Here is a 17350-nt window from a genome sequence, read left to right as displayed (position 1 = left end):
TACAGTAAATTCTTAAATTCTTTGTATAAAGATGTTTTAAAAGAAGGAAGGGGCACACCCAGAAACTTAATTTAGTAGTGTCAAGGACTGACCAGGGGACAGGGAGAGTGAGCCCTAAACTGACCCTAAAACTGCTCTCCCTTCCTACTTGCCCATCCACCCTAAACGGTGGATCGACAACTGGGGTCCGGTTCCTTCCTGCGCTAAAGTGCAGTGGCGTAAAAACACATAATATGCATAGTCGGTCACAAACCAGAACAGGAACAGAAAACTACTAGACAACCAGATATACCAGACAGAATATAAATATAGGACACTGTTCACAAACAGGTACAAGTACAAAGGACAAAGATCAGATCAACTAAACAGGATATAAATATAGGACACTGTTCACACTGGGACACAGAACATACAAACTGGACTCCCCACTCCACTATAGGATTAGCCATTAACCCCTTAAGGACCCGGGGTTTTTGTTTTTGCATTTTTGTTTTTTCCTCCTTACCGTTAAAAGATCATAACTCTTTCAAAGTTGCACCTAAAAATCCATTTGATGGCTCATTTTTTGCGCCACCAATTCTATTTTGTAACAACGTCAGTCATTTTACCCAAAAATGTATGGTGAAACCGAAAAAAAATCATTGTGAGACAAAATAGAAAGAAAAAAAAAAACACAATTTTGTAAATTTTCGGGGCTCGAGTTTCTACACAGTAAATTTTTCGGTAAAAATTACCCCTTATCTTTATTCTGTAGGTCCATACGATTAAAATGATACCCTACTTATATAGGTTTGATTTTGTCGTACTTCTGGAAAAAATTATTACTACATGCAGGAAAATATATACGTTTAAAATTGTCATCTTCTGACCCCTATAACTTTTTTTTTTCCCGCTTATGGGGCGGTATGAGGGCTCATTTTTTGCATCATGATCTAAAGTTTTTAGCGGTACCATTTTTGCATTGATAGGACTTATTGAATTTTTTGGACCATGCGTGCACCATTGACCATGCGGTTTAATTAACCCTAGGAAATTAAAGTTACAAGCATATTAGGCTGAAAGAAGAAATAGGTTCCAAAGCAGTTTTAGAAGTTTTGCTACGTAATTTCCATAGTGTACACTGAGCAACAGAATCTCATTGAGATCAATAGGGTTCTGCAGCAAGTGATTTCATGTCATAGTTCATTCTGAATGTCTGTAGTGTGCATGAGCCCATTTTCCTGATGCTAGAATGTGCCATGATATTGTAAGCGTTGAGCTGGGTGTAGCTATAGTAGCTGCATGTCCAGAGATTGTGAGGACACCTAATAGGTGTCGGGAAGGGGGGGGGGGGGGGTTAAAGACCTGTCTGACCACCCAGTATGTAGGGGACCATCAGACTGTAACTCTAGTAAAAAAAAAAATTGTCACATCTATATCTTGCAAGAAGTCTTTCAATATGTAATTTTCAGATTTATACCAGATGGTATACCTTCTTCTTGATGGTACTATTTGTATAGTGATTCTGTTCAATTGTTCAATGTGTGGGGAGTGGACAAACTAATTTCTTCCTGTCATACAATATGTGAATATGCAGCTAATACAAATTAAGAAAGGATTCATTTTCATATTTTTCAAGTTAGTCTCCCTAAACATCAAATATTTGGGCTATTTCCCAGTTTTCAGTATGTAAGGATAGCAGCAAAAAGGTAGCTCAACATATACTGCCACCATACTCAGAGGTTGCCCATTGACTGAACGTTGGACTGAAAATTGTCTACTAGTGATTATGATTGGTCTGTTTCCTGAACATATACTCAAAAACTTTATAGACTAAAATTTTTGAGGTTAGAAAGAAAAGAAATAAATAAATAAAAAAAAGGCCATAGTCACTGGTAGAATATGTTTGGCTCAGTAAAGGTAATAGGTTCACCAAAGGATAGGAGATAAGATGTCTGATCGCGGGGGTCCCGCCGCTGGGGACCCCCGCAATATAGCATGCCGCACCCACCTGTTTATGCTCCGGAAGCGCTGGAGGGTCTGGGTCCCGACCACCGGAACGGAAGTCCGTGACGTCACGACTCCACCCCCATGTGACGTCACGCCCCGTCTAAATCAGTCACGCCCCCTCCCATAGACTTGCATTGAGGAGATGGGGCATGACGTCACACAGGTGGAGTACCCCTTTAAGGAGGTTGTAACAGGTCGCTGATTTAGTCTAATACCAGTGCCCTGCCTGTTAATGAGTTGTGTGTGATAGTGCAGCTCACTCGAATTCACTTCAATTAAACTTATTTATCCAAAAATTGTGCCCACATGTAAAATCACTATATATAGTTAAAAATGGTACCATCTTTTGGGATGTAATAACCAAATGATTGTCTTCATAAGGTGTATAAGCTGCATGTGTAGTTCACTGAAGTAGACAAAAAAACTAGAGGATAACTAGCTGTGCAATGAGATCAGCAACTTTGGAAAATGGATAAGTTTTTATTTTGGGGTAAACCCTTTAACCCCTTAAGGACACATGACGTACTGGAACGTCATGTGTCCACTCCCGATCTATAACGCGGGGCCACGGCGTGGCCCCGCGTCATAGCGGGTCGGGCCCGGCCTCTAACAACGGCCGGGACCCGTGGCTAATAGCGCGCGGCATTGATCGCTGTGCCGCGCGCTATTAACCCTTTAGACGCGGCGTTCAAAGTTGAACGCCGCGTCTAAAGTGAAACCGAAAGCATCCCGGCTAGCTCAGTGGGCTGTTCGGGATAGCCGCGGTGAAATCGCGGCATCCCGAACAGCTTACAGGACAGCGGGAGGGCCCCTACCTGCCTCCTCGCTGTCCGATCGCCGAATGACTGCTCAGTGCCTGAGATCCAGGCATGAGCAGTCATCCGGCAGAATCGTTGATCACTGGTTTCTTATGAGAAACCAGTGATCAACATAGAAGATCAGTGTGTGCAGTGTTATAGGTCCCTATGGGACCTATAACACTGCAAAAAAAAAGTGCAAAAAAAAAGTGAATAAAGATCATTTAACTCCTCCCCTATTAAAAGTTTGAATCACCCCCCTTTTCCAATAAAAAAAAAAACACAGTGTAAATAAAAATAAAAATAAACATATGTGGTATCACCGCGTGCGGAAATGTCCGAATTATAAAAATATATCATTAATTAAACCGCTCGGTCAATGGCGTGCGCGCAAAAAAATTCCAAAGTCCAAAATAGTGCATTTTTGGTCACTTTTTATATCATTTAAAAATGAATAAAAAGTGATCAATAAGTCCTATCAATGCAAAAATGGTACCGTTAAAAACTTCAGATCACGGCGCAAAAAATGAGCCCTCATACCGCCCCATACACGGAAAAATAAAAAAGTTATAGGGGTCAGAAGATGACAATTTTAAACGTATTAATTTTCCTGCATGTAGTTATGATTTTTTCCAGAAGTCCGACAAAATCAAACCTATATAAGTAGGGTATCATTTTAATCGTATGGACCTACAGAATACATATCAGGTGTCATTTTTACCGAAAAATGTACTACGTAGAAACGGAAGCCCCCAAAAGTTACAAAACAGCGTTTTTTTTTTTCAATTTTGTCGCACAATGATTTTTTTTCCCGCTTCACCATAGATTTTTGGGCAAAATGACTGACGTCATTACAAAGTAGAATTGGTGGCGCAAAAAATAAGCCATCATATGGATTTTTAGGTGTAAATTTGAAAGAGTTATGATTTTTTAAAGGCAAGGAGCAAAAAACGAAAATGCAAAAACGGAAAAACCTCCGGTCCTTAAGGGGTTAAAGGTCTGCTTTCCATAAAGGCAAACCATGCAGCATCTTTGGGAGACGTTCGATCCCTTTTACTATTGGTTGGATATAACCTACGCAGGACTCAACATTCCCACTTCAGGACCTACTGCTCCTCCTTATTAGGAAAAAAATCATACACTATCATAAAGTGCCCATTTTAATCGGGGCCCCTGCTGTTCTGTATATAACAGTATAATCAATGTTTTAAAAAAAATAACATTCTTTTGCATAGAAAAATAAACTTTTCCATATTGTCCTTCAGTCTATGACATCTCCTATAACACATTATTTTCAGGATGACCGTGAACTGTTCGATTGCAGATATAATATAGAGCTATTTGAGCCATCAGCATTTTATAAAGAAAAAATTATATTTCACTGTTAATGATTTTAATAATTACTGCGCTTCCCCCATAGGATACAGAGAACCTTTACATCAGAGGTCAATGTGGTAATCTTGGAAGCAGTTCCAAAGACATGTTCATTCATGTCCGTAAAGGTTACATGAAAGACACACTTCCAGAGTTCAAGTTTAAGGAAATACTTATTTGTAAAACTTTACTGTGTAAAGGAATGCTCTACATGGGTCCACAGTTTGGGCACCAGTACTCTACATGCTGTGAACAAAATATATAAATAGGGGGCTAAATGGGAGTGGTCTGGAATCTGTGACAAAAATGGTCATTGGCCCATGACCATCCAACATGGTTATAATACATTTAAGCTGAGTTGGGACCATGACTTTAAACAGCTCATATATCATTTATTTTGCATTTGCGCGTGAATTTCCCTCCATCAAAAAAAAGGAACACAAAAATGTCTTTAGTCATTCCGCAAAAAAATTTAAATAAAATCAAATAAAAACATTGGATGGCAACAGCCAAGTGATGTCATGCATTTCTTGATGCTTGACCACATTTTGCATCTACCAAGTAGAGTTGAAAGTAAGGCTGGGTTCACATATGTCCGGCATCCGACATAGGTGAACTCAGCCTATATTTCTACGCAAATGATGCCACAACTGATGAGAAGTCGTCATTAGTTGTATGGCATCCAGCATGCCCACCATTGTTGTTTTTCCCTATCCGATGCCCTCCAGCGTGCCCAACCATCTGGGGCAAAATTGAGATGCTGGATGATTGTGAACTGTCCCATTGAAATGAATGGGATCAATATTAGCATCGGTTTCCCTGCGGTGCACACCAGAAGGAAACTATGCCAGACAACTGATATATGTGAACCCATCAAACCAAGATGGCGAAAGAAAAGGGTTAGGCTGGGTTAAAATATGTCCAGCGTGAACCCAGCCTAAAACTCAACGCAACTGATGACAACATGCATCAGTTTTCATTGGTTGTTTAACATCCGGTGTCCATTGCTTCTGAATGCAGGCCAGGGGAACGCACCAAGATGCATTTCCCCTACCTGGCGTGTTCAATTTGAGACACCAGATAAATTTTAACTGTCCCATTCAAAGTAATGGGTTCAGTTCTAGCATCAGTTCCCTTCACTTTTAAGCAAGTTAGGCTGGGTTCACATGTATCAGGCGTCTGGCATAGTTTCCCTCCGGCGTGCACCCGATGGTAGAACTGATCCCATTATTTTAAATGGGACAGTTCACAATCATCTAGCGTCTCAATTTTGACGCCGGAAGATTTGACTCACCGGGGAGCACCGGACAGAAGAACAAAGAAACAATAGACGCAGGATTCCATACAACTGATGCATGTTGTCATCAGTTATAGCATCAGTTGCGTTGAGATCTAGGCTGAGTTCCCCTATGCCAGATGCCGGCCATATGTGAACCCAGCCCAACATGTTCCATATGCCAACTAAAAATATAATAGTGTTAAAGCAACTCTAACCCACACTCATTTGTGAGGGTGGGGGTTTTTGTCTGACATACAGACCACACAGGTGGCTGAGGAGATGCGAGGCATGGGAGGAATAAGGCAGCTCATAGTCAGGATAGCAGAAGGTCAAGGCAGGCGGCACAGTAGCGTAGTCAGGACGTAGCAGGAGGTCAATAGGCAGGTGGCAGAGAAGCAAGGTCAAGTCACAGAGCAAAGGATCAGATACACGGCAAGGCAACTCTCAGGAATGCTTTCTCTCAGACACAAGGCAACAAAGATCCGGCAAGGAAGTGAGGAGGTATTTATCAATGAGCCACAGGTGAATTACACTAATGAGCATACTGACCCTTTAAACCTTAAAGCTCCGGCACACACGCGCCCTAGGGGACAGGGACACATGGAGCAGAGAGGCCGAGGCGGGGCAGGAGAAGCACCAGGTGAGTGACGGACTGGGGCTCGCATGTGGGCGTGTCCCGCGATGCGAGTCCCAGCCCCGCCGGCAGCAGCAGGTAACAGGACCATGCGCTCACGGCCAGCATATGCGGCCGGAGCGCATAACGTAACAGATGGTATATGATGATAGGACATGAGGATGGGATATGAAAATGAGAGATATGAGGACAGGATGTGAGGTTAGGATACAAGGACAGGATATAAGGATGGGATATGAGACAGTATATGAGGTGTGATATGAGGCTGGGATATGAGGTGAGTGCTTTTATTTATAATTTTTTTTTGCTTTTTCTCTTCCACCAGGCAGTGCCAGGTACTCAGCAAGTGTTTTATTCTGTGTTGCAAAGTTTGTTATTCTATAAGTAACTCTAATTTTTAACCCTTTAAGGACTGAGCCCTTTTTACCTTAAGGACTCGGCCATTTTTTGCAAATCTGACCACTGTCACTTTAAACATTAATAACTCTGGAATGTTTTTAGTTATCATTCTGACTCCGAGATTGTTTTTTCGTGACATATTCTACTTTAACTTAGTGGTAAACTTTTTTGGTAACTTGCATCCTTTCTTGGTGAAAAATCCCAAAATTTGATGAAAAATTTGAAAATTTAGCATTTTTCTAACTTTGAAGCTCTCTGCTTGTAAGGAAAATGGATATTCCAAATAATAATTTTTTTTATTCACATATACAATATGTCTACTTTATGTTTGCATCATAAAATTGATGAGTTTTTACTTTTGGAAGACACCAGAGGGCTTCAAAGTTCCGCAGCAATTTTCCAATTTTTCACAAAATTTTGAAACTCGCTTTTTTTCAGGGACCAGTTCAGGTTTGAAGTGGATTTGAAGGGTCTTCATATTAGAAATACCCCATAAATGACCCCATTATAAAAACTGCACCCCCGAAAGTATTCAAAATGACATTCAGTAAGCGTTTTAACCCTTTACGGGTTTCACAGGAATAGCAGCAAAGTGAAGGAGAAAATTCACAATCTTCATTTTTTACACTCGCATGTTCTTGTAGACCCAATTTTTGAATTTTTGCAAGGGGTAAAAAGGAGAAAATTTTTACTTGTATTTGAAACCAAATTTCTCTCGAGTAAGCACATACCTCATATGTCTATGTAAAGTGTTCGGCGGGCGCAGTAGAGGGCTCAGAAGGGAAGGAGCGTCAAATGGTTTTGGGGGGGCATGTCACCTTTAGGAAGCCCCTATGGTGCCAGAACAGCAAAAAAAACCACATGGCATACCATTTTGGAAACTAGACCCCTCGGGGAACGTAACAAGGGGTAATGTGAACCTTAATACCCCACAGGTGATTCACGACTTTTGCATATGTAAAAAAAAAAAAAAAAATTTTTACCTAAAATGCTTGGTTTCCCTAAAGTTTTACATTTTTAAAAAGGGTAATAGCAGAAAATACCCCCCAAAATTTGAAGCCCAATTTCTCCCGATTCAGAAAACACCCCATATGGGGGTGAAAAGTGCTCTGCTGGCGCACTACAGGTCTCAGAAGAGAAGGAGTCACATTTGGCTTTTTTGAAGGAAATTTTGCTCTGGGGGCATGCCGCATTTAGGAAGCCCCTATGGTGCCAGGACAGCAAAAAAAAACCCACATGGCATACCATTTTGGAAACTAGACCCCTCGGGGAACGTAACAAGGGGTAAAGTGAACCTTAATACCCTACAGGTGTTTCACGACTTTTTCATATGTAAAAAAAAAATAAAAAAATTTACCTAAAATGCTTGGTTTCCCAAAAAATTTACATTTATACAAAGAGTTAAAGCAAAAAATACCCCCCAAAATTTGAAGCCCAATTTCTCCCGATTCAGAAAACACCCTATATGGGTGTGAAAAGTGCTCTGCTGGCGCACTACAGGTCTCAGAAGAGAAGGAGTCACATTTGGCTTTTTGAAAGCAAATTTTGCTCTGGGGGCATGCCGCATTTAGGAAGCCCCTATGGTGCCAGGTCCGCAAAAAAAAAACACATGGCATACCATTATGGAAACTAGAGCCCTCGGGTAATGTAACAAGGGGTTAAGTGAACCTCAATACCCCACAGGCGTTTCACGACTTTCGCATATGTAAAAAAAAAAAAAAAAAAATTACCTAAAATGCTTGGTTTCCCAAAAAATTTACATTTATACAAAGGGTTAAAGCAGAAAATACCCCCCAATTTCTCCCGAGTACGGCGATACCCCATATGTGACCCTTAACTGTTGCCTTGAAATACGACAGGGCTCCAAAGTGAGAGCGCCATGCGCATTTGAGGCCTAAATTAGGGATTGCATAGGGGTGGACATAGGGGTATTCTACGCCAGTGATTCCCAAACAGGGAGACTCCAGCTGTTGCAAAACTCCCAGCATGCTTGGACAGTCAACGGCTGTCCGGCAATACTGGGAGTTGTTATTTTGCAACATCTGGAGGCTCCATTTTGGAAACAGTGGCCTACCAGACATTTTTCATTTTTATTGGGGAGGGGGGCTGTGTAGGGGTATGTGTATATGTAGTGTTTTTTACTTTTTATTTTATTTTGTGTTAGTGTAGTGTAGTGTTTTTAGGGTACAGTCGCACGGGCGGGGGGTTCACAGTAGTTTCTCGCTGGCAGTTTGAGCTGTTGCAGAAAATTTGCTGCAGCTCAAACTTGCAGCCCGATACTTACTGTAAGCCTCCGCCCATGTGAGTGTACCCTGTACATTCACATTGGGGGGGGACATCCAGCTGTTGCAAAACTACAACTCCCAGCATGCGCTGACAGACTGTACATGCTGAGAGTTTTAGTTTTGCAACAGCTGTAGGCACACTGGTTATGTATCACGGAGTTTGTGACCTTACTCAGTGTTTCAAAACCAGTGTGCCTCCAGCTATTGCAAAACTACAACTCCCAGCATGTACGGTGCATGGTGTAAGGTGACTGCTGGGAGTTGTAGTTTGCAACAGCTGGAGGCACACCGGTCGTGAAACACTGAGTTAGGTAAAAAAAAACTCTGAGTTTCACAACCAGTGTGCCTTCAGCTGTTGCAAAACTACAACTCTCAGCAGTCACCGACAGCCAACGGGCATGCTGGGAGTTGTAGTTATGCAACCAGCAGATGCACCACTACAACTCCCAGCATGCACTTCAGCTGTTTGTGCAAGCTGGGAGTTGTAGTTATACAACAGCTGAAGGTACACTTTTCCATAGAAAAAATGCGCCTCCAGCTGTTGCAAAACTATAAGTCCCAGCATGCCCATAAGGGAATGCTGGGAGTTGTGGTGGTCTGCCTCCTGCTGTTGCATAACTACAGCTCCCAGCATGCCCTTTTTGCATGCTGGGAGCTGTTGCTAAGCAACAGCAGGAGGCTGTAACTCACCTCCTGCTGCTGCTCCATCGCAGGTCAGTCCCTCACCGCCGCCGTCGCTCCTGGGGACCCGATCCCAACATGGTCGCCGGGGATCGGGGTCCCCAGCACCCGGGGTCGTCTTCGCGCACCCGCTCACGCCCTCCGGAAGAGGGGCGGAGCGGGTGCGGGAGAGACACCCGCAGCAGGCGCCCTGATTGGTCGGCCGGCAATCCGGCCGACGAATCAGGGCAATCGTGAGGTGGCACCTCACCCCTGCAGGCTCTGGCTGTTCGGGGCCGTCAGAGACGGCCCCGAACAGCCAGTAATTCCGGGTTACCGGGTCACTGGAGACCCGATTGACCTGGAATCGCCGCAGATCGCTGGACTGAATTGGCATGATTACCCCCCTGGGCGTTATGCCGGGATGCCTGCTGAACGATTTCAGCAGGCATCCGGCTCCGGTCCCCAACCGGCTAGCGGTGGGGACCGGAATTCCCACGGGCGTATGGATACGCCCTGCGTCCTTAAGGACTCGGAATGCAGGGCGTATCCATACGCCCTGCGTCCTTAAGAGGTTAATATAACCTCCACATAACCCTATAAAAATTGTGTAAAGAAATTGTATGATGATGCAATTGCTTTCTTGATAAGCAGGAATGCTCCAATAATAACCCAGTACATAGCACATCACCGTATAGTGACAGCCTCTGTGAGAAGATCACTGACAGGACAAAGGCTGCTAGAAAAATCTCAGATTCCCAGCTGCTCTCCGGGATTTCTCACAATTCCAATTTGAAATTCTTTCTTCCTTGTACATAAAACATTTTTTAATTTGTTATAATGATGTGACTATGTGGGTTTGGGAATTGTATAAACGTGGTATCAACGTACATTTAGCCAGCAATAAGCCTGTTATTAAAGATACAGTGGTCCCTCAACATACAATGGTAATCCGTTCCAAATGGACCATCGTTGTTGAAACCATCGTATGTTGAGGCATCTGTGCAATGTAAAGTATAGGACAGTGGTCTTCAACCTGCGGACCTCCATATGTTGCAAAACTACAACACCCAGCATGCCCGCAAAGCCAACAGCAGTCCGGGCATGCTGGGAGTTGTAGTTTTACAACATCTGGAGGTCTGCAGGCTAAAGACCACTGTTATTGGAGGCTATACTCACGTGTCCCCGCCGCTCCGGACCGTCACCGCTCGTCACCGCTGCCCTGGATGTCGCCTTCCATCGCTGTTGCCGCGTCCCCGGGGTGTCCCCAACGCTCCGGCAAGGCCTCTTGTTCCCCGACATCCTCACTGTCCGTCGCCGCCATCACATTGCTACGCACGCCGCTCCTATTGGATGACGGGACGGCGTGTGCAGCGACGTAATGACGACGATGGAGAGCACCGACGATGCAGGGGATCCCGAAGAGGATGCGCCGGAGCCCCGAGGACAGGTAAGTGATTGTCAGCGGACCACACGGGGCACCGTAAACGGCTATCCGGTGGCAGCTGAAGCAGTCTGTGCTGCCGGATAACTGTTTATGTGATGACCCCCGACATACAAAAGCATCGTATGTTGATGCTGCCTTCAACATGCAATGGCCTCTGAGAGGCCATCGTATGTTGAAATGATCGTATATCGGGGCCATCGTAGGTCAGGGGGGGGGGGGGTCACTGTATTGGGGAAGATTTAGTAAAACCTGTGCAGAGAAATAAGGGCAACAGTTGCCTATAGCAACCACTAAAATTGCTTCTTAAATTTTTAAAAAGGTCTGTGAAAAATGAAAGAAGCAATATTATTGGTTGCTATGGGCAACTAGTCAATTTATTATCTGCAGATGTTCTGATAAATCTCCCTCATTATCCAGGATTAGAAAAACAGAGACAATTTCTTCCAAGAACAGCACCACACCTGTTCTCAGGTTGTGTGTGGTATTACAGCTCAGTTCCATTAATTGAATGGAGCCAAAGTGTTATACTTTACACATCCTGAGAACAGGTGTGGTGCTGTTTCTGAAAAAAAAAAAAATGAAAAAAAAAATAGGTCTGTTTTTCTATTCCTGGATATCACCATTGATGCAATTCAGAATACCACATGGACATGCTAGAATTTTACTATTAGGACAAAAATATGCTCTCCTCAATGAGAAGTAGTACCCACTACTAAGAATTTAAAACCAAGATCAATTATGCAATTTCACAGTCATGTATACTCACCAGGGACTACCCGATGACTCTTGGTTCAGGCAGCATGAAAGTGGTCGCATGTTTTCTTTAAATATGGTGGCAAGACAATATTTCCATTAAGATTTTACATTTTCCTCATGTTCTCTCATTTGGGCCTTGCTCACTTCTAAAATATACTGAAAGATAAATGCACTTCCTATGATATTGGCAGACGGCAAAACAAACGAAAAGTTTATTGGATTATGTTGTTGAATATATTTTTTATGAATGGGCATGGAGTAATGTAGGTAACTGATATAGTTAGCCGTAAGACGGCATAGCACCATCCTATCAATTCAATTCTTTTCTACAGAAAAAACTAATACCGTGTTTCTCCGAAAATAGGACCAAGTCTTATATTACTTTTAGCCACAAAAAACACACTAGGCCCTATTTTCAGGGTAGGGCTTACTTATTTACAGTACGGTATGCACATTGAACAACATGGCGGTTCAACGGTATTTACACCCCCCCCCCATTATTATCATGTGATGGGGCAGCTCTGAAGCCCAACGTCCCTCTCCCCCCCCCCCCCCCACCCCCCGGCCCGTTTATCAGCCCAGCACCCCACATTGGGGTAATAATCGTCGTTTGTCACCTGCAAGCCCAGCTTCTCTCCCCCCCAAATAATGATTGGCCGCTGCATTGTATCTATTCCTGTGCCCGGGCTGCAAATAGGGTATTGCAAAACAAACTTAAACTTATCGTACCTTCGTCCTCCGTTCCCCCGTTGCTAAGGAACCGGCCTCATGGTCCCTCCACTGTTATCGCTGCTTCCTGGTGTTGGGACGTCACAGAGCCTTCAGCCTATCACCGGCCGCAGCGATGTCCCGCCTCGGCCGATGATAGGCTGAGCCGACTGTCATGTAAGAAGCCGGCCGGCTTCTAACATCACAGTGGGCTCAGCCTATCATTTGCAGAGGAGGGACATCGCTGCGGCCAGTGATAGGCTGAAGGCTCTGTGACGTCCCAACACCAGGAAGCAGCGATAACAGAGGAGGACAGTGAGGCCGATTCCTTAGCAACGGGGGAACGGAGGATGAAGGTAAGTTTAAGTTTGTTTTTTAATATCTGCAGCCCGGGCATTGTCTAGGTCAGTGGTCTTCAACCTGCGGACCTGCCGCTGTTGCAAAACTACAACTCCCAGCATGCCCGGACAGCCAACGGCTGTCCGGGCATGCTGGGAGTTGTAGTTTTGCAACAGCGGCAGATCCGCAGGTTGAAGACCACAGGCCTAGGTCTTATTTTCAGGGTAGGGCTTATATAATACAGCTAGGGCCTATTTTTAGGGTGTAGGGTGTATTTTCAGGAAATGTAAAATTGCTTACAATTTTTTTTATAATTTTAGATTTTATTTTTTTATAATTTTACAATTTTATTTTTTTATAATTTTAGATTAAAATCCCCACATTCTGTTGTATTACTGGTTTGCTCTATACTATTAGACTTATAAAAAAAAAAAAAAAAAAACATTTACAAAGAAAAAAAAATAACGCTATAAATTATTTTAACCAATACCTCTTGATCCCCAAACCCCCTTCCCAGAAAAAAAAACAATAAACATAAATAAATAAATAAAAATGTTACATACAATTCGGTCAGGGGATTCGACTGGATCCGCAACCGTTCTCCATAGATTACTTTGACAGGAAGGCTAATTGCAGTGTCAGAGTTAAAGATCGACTTCTAGTTATGCATAAAATGTGCTAAAATATTATTGACTATACTAAAAAAAGAAGCATAACATATACATCTCTGGAGGCATTTTCCGGTGGGAGCTGTCAAATAATTTTTTTTCTCCAGCCGCTGTATAAGTCGAGGTAAATACCTTTGTGTGCATTCTCAGCCCTAATTACGAGCCGCGCTATATGTAAACTATGGAACTCAAATAACAGAACAATATATAGCGGCTGTAGAAAGGCTTTTATGGCCTCGTAATAGCTATGATTTGCTGGGGAATATGGGACCCAAGTGATAAAAGAAGGTTAAGGTATATTGTAACAGTGTGAATACTATGCTTCCTTATTTACTCAGTTATTCATGGTGCATATGAATCTGTTTACTGGGTACAAAAAAAATAAAAAATAAAATAAAATAAAAAGACTAAAATTGACTAAAAACACCAGTGGATTTTTATGTTATATGTACTTTTTTTTTCTTGTGTCTCTTTTTTTTTTTTTTAAATGATATGTTTTAGAGCCTGTATTTTCTGGTCTCACAAATCAACAACAATTCTTTCATACACTTGCTTTGTACAGGGAAAAATGCTACAAAATCCAACAACAAGACAACGTAATTATAGTCAAGGCCTTTTTTAAGCAAAAATAAAAGCCATAAACTTACAGAAAATCAGATAATCAGATGCTATACCCAGTGCATGCTTTCTTCTGGAAAAATCTTTACTGACACCCCTCCCCCAAAAAGGGCATCTCAGGTGAAGAAAAACAGAAAATAATTTCTGTTAAACTTTAAAGGGGTACTCCGGTGGAGAACCTTTTTTTTTTTTTTTTTTTTTTTTTTTTTAGATCAACTGGTGACAGAAAGTTAGACAGATTTGTAAATTACTTCTATTAGAAAATCTTAATCCTTCCAGTACTTTTTAGCTGCTGAATACTACAGAGGAAATTCTTTGATTTTGGAACACAGAGCTCTCTGCTGACATCATTGTCCATTTTAGGAACTGTCTAGAGCAGCATATGTTTTTTATGGGGATTTTCTCCTACTCTTAAAATAGACAGAGATGTCAGCAGAGAGCACTGTGGTTATGATGTCAGCAGAGAGCTCTGTGTTCCAAAAAGAAACATTTCCTTTGTAGTATTCAGCAGCTGATAAGTACTGGAAGGATTAAGATTTTTTAATAGAAGTAATTTACAAATCTGTTTAACTTTCTGGCACCAGCTGATAAAAAAAAAAAAGTTTTCCACCAGAGTACCCCTTTAAGGACAACGGACGTAACTGTACATCATGATGTGCTGGGACTTGGTGCACCAGGGCATACATTTATGTCCTGTACATGATGCAGGCACCAGATCATGGCCCAAAATGAGCCCTTATACAGCCCATATATGGAAAAATGAGAGCGTTAAAGGGGTCAGAATAGGGTGATTTAAAACATACTAATTTTGTTTAAAAAGTTAGATTTTTTTTTTAAGTAGAACAATAATAGTTAAGTGGAAACTTGGGTATTATTTTAATCCTATTGACCCACAGAATAAATAAATCATGTTATTTCTACACACATGTCATTTTGCACTGCGTAAAACACTAAACCCTCTAAAAGGTGAAACATTTTTCTTTTCAATTTCCCCACAAAATATAACTTTTTTGGTTATGCCGTACATTGTATGGTAAAATAAAAGGTGTCATTAAAAAGTACAACTGGTCACGCAAAATAAAGCCCTCATTTGTGGATGGAAAAACAAAAAAAAGTTATGGATTTTAGAAGCCAGAAAAAACAAAAATGCAAAAATGAAACTGACTTTGTTCTTAAAGGGGTTATCCATGAAAAAACTTTTTTATATATATCAACTGGCTCCAGAAAGTTAGACAGATTTGTATATTACTTCTATAAAAAAATCTTAATCCTTTCAATAATGAAAAGGATTAAGTTGAGTTGTTGTTTTCTGTCTGGCAACAGTGTGCAGTTCCCGAGACAAGCAGAGATGTCAGCAGAGAGCAGAGTAGAAGAGGTTTGCTATGGGGATTTGCTTCTAAACTGGGCGGTTCCCTAGACACGTGTCATCAGAGAGGACTTAGACAGAAAAAAACAGCTCAACTTCAGCAGCTCATAAGTACTGAAAGGATTAAGATTTTTTTAATAGAAGTAATTTACAAATCTGTTTAACTTTCTGGAGCCAGTTGATATCTAAAAAAACGTTTTTTTCCTGGATAACCCCTTTAAGGTTAAACTGGGCTGTGTCCTTAAGGGGTTAAATAAGACTAAAGTGTGATAAAAAAAAACTAAAAACGTAGACACCATATACACCGTAAACATAGACACCGTAGGTCAATTGTCCCTTTGTTTTCTGAGGAGCATCAGTGAAGGAACAATATAAAGGGCCATTATTTAACTTGAGGTACTGAAAATTCTGTATGCTTTTGGCAGATCAATTTTTTTTTTTGTAGTCAATGGGAACAAAACAAAACAGGTCTTAAATGAAAAGTTTGGAACATTCCTCTAATGGGTATCACGCCAGGATTGGTGACGTAGTATGAGACATAGATCTGTGAATCAGAGTTATTATCATCTATTCCCCATCTATAGGTTTTTAACATTAACATTCCTAAAGTGAAGTGATTTAAAAGGCTTATCAAAGACTTATAAATAAATAAATAAATAAATAAATACAATAAGAAAAGGAGATATGCAGCCATAGACACTTATCCCCTATCCACAAAATAGGGGATAAGTGTCTGATCGCGGGGGGTCTGACTGCTGGGACCCCCCGTGACCTCCTGTACAGAGCTCTCTTGTGCAAGAGATGTGTCAGCCGCAGCATGATGCCGAGGCCGATACGCCCCCTCCATGTATCTCTATGGGAAAGGCAGAGATGCAGTGTTTCTGTATCCCCACCTCTCCCATAAAGCTGTATGGAGGGGGCATGTTGTTGACCTCAGTGAGGTCGCCGAAACGCGCATTAGCCAAGCAGAGCCGCGGCAATTCCGGGTTCTCATTTGGGAGATCGCAGGGGGTCCCAGTGGTCGGACCCTCCGTGATCAGACCTACAGATCGGGAATAAGTGGCAAAGACTGCAGTACTCCTTTAAGGATTGTGTCGGACATTGTTTGGAAAATATTTGTAACCCAAGGCACAGCATACTTTTGTCTTTATTGGTATGACTTGGTTCTCTATGTAGTTTTTATGTCTTTATAACAGAAGCTGTGTATTAATGGCTCTAAGTTGACCCTGTGACCAACACTTGACCGTAACTTCATGCGCAGATCTGGTATTGATCAGTTTTCTTCAACTCAGCATAGAACTTATGAATATATGATGTCCCTTCTGAATAAGTAAAAGTATCCCTTGCTAATTTTTCAGAACACAACATGGTCATGTCATCTGTCAATAGCGACATGTAAGGAGAATGATAGAGAATGGGAGAGACTGCGGGGTGCAATTGATTACCATGTCATCCAGAGGCACATCCTAACAGACTGCCTATGTATAGAACATAAACATACAGCAGTGCTTTAGAATGCTAGAATACTATGATATTTTAAAGCATTGTACTAGCGATCACATGATCACTGCTTGAAGTTCCCAAGTTGGACAAAATAAAGAAAGACATATTATAAAATATTATTTTGCTAACAGCTCTCAAAAAAAAAAAAAAATTAAATCCTTCCCTTCCCAGGACTTATGCATAGTCCTATCTGTGGATACATTCCCACAAATAAATGTATGTATATGTCCTGTCTATCTCCTACTGTCAGGATCCCGCTGCAGTTGCCAAGGCGGAGATTGGGTCGGTCATGGCAATGTTAACCACATAGATACAAAGATGTCATGATTAGTACTGAGCTTGGCATTCCTAGTATTAACAGGGGGAAGAGCTCCTCCTCTCTCCCATCAGCAACCCCACAATGTAATAGCGGGGTCCTGATGGTTGCTATGGCAGCAAGAGGCCAGAATATGGCCTCCTGTCTGCCAAGTATGGAAGTCTGTAAGGTCCAGGCAACCTGTCAGTGTATACTGACACTTATAATATGCT

At 42.0% G+C, this 17350-nt stretch overlaps 1 long non-coding RNA gene across 1 annotated transcript in view; it reads right to left on the bottom strand.

Moving 5' to 3' along the window:
- LOC130301189 (uncharacterized) overlaps nucleotides 1-12508 on the bottom strand; it is a 47675-nt gene extending 35167 nt beyond the window's left edge. The window contains exons 1-2 of the long non-coding RNA XR_008851877.1: nucleotides 12350-12508; nucleotides 11631-11776 (exon numbers count right to left, since the gene is read on the bottom strand). This is a non-coding gene — a long non-coding RNA (uncharacterized LOC130301189). The remainder of the gene's footprint in view (nucleotides 1-11630; nucleotides 11777-12349) is intronic.
- Between the last annotated feature and the right edge of the window lie 4842 nt (nucleotides 12509-17350).

The sequence above is a fragment of the Hyla sarda genome, chromosome 1 (assembly GCF_029499605.1).
Source record: "Hyla sarda isolate aHylSar1 chromosome 1, aHylSar1.hap1, whole genome shotgun sequence".
Lineage (NCBI taxonomy): Eukaryota > Metazoa > Chordata > Amphibia > Anura > Hylidae > Hyla > Hyla sarda.
The sequence above is the reverse complement of the archived record's forward strand: the minus strand, read 5'-3'. Positions and strand labels throughout refer to the sequence as shown.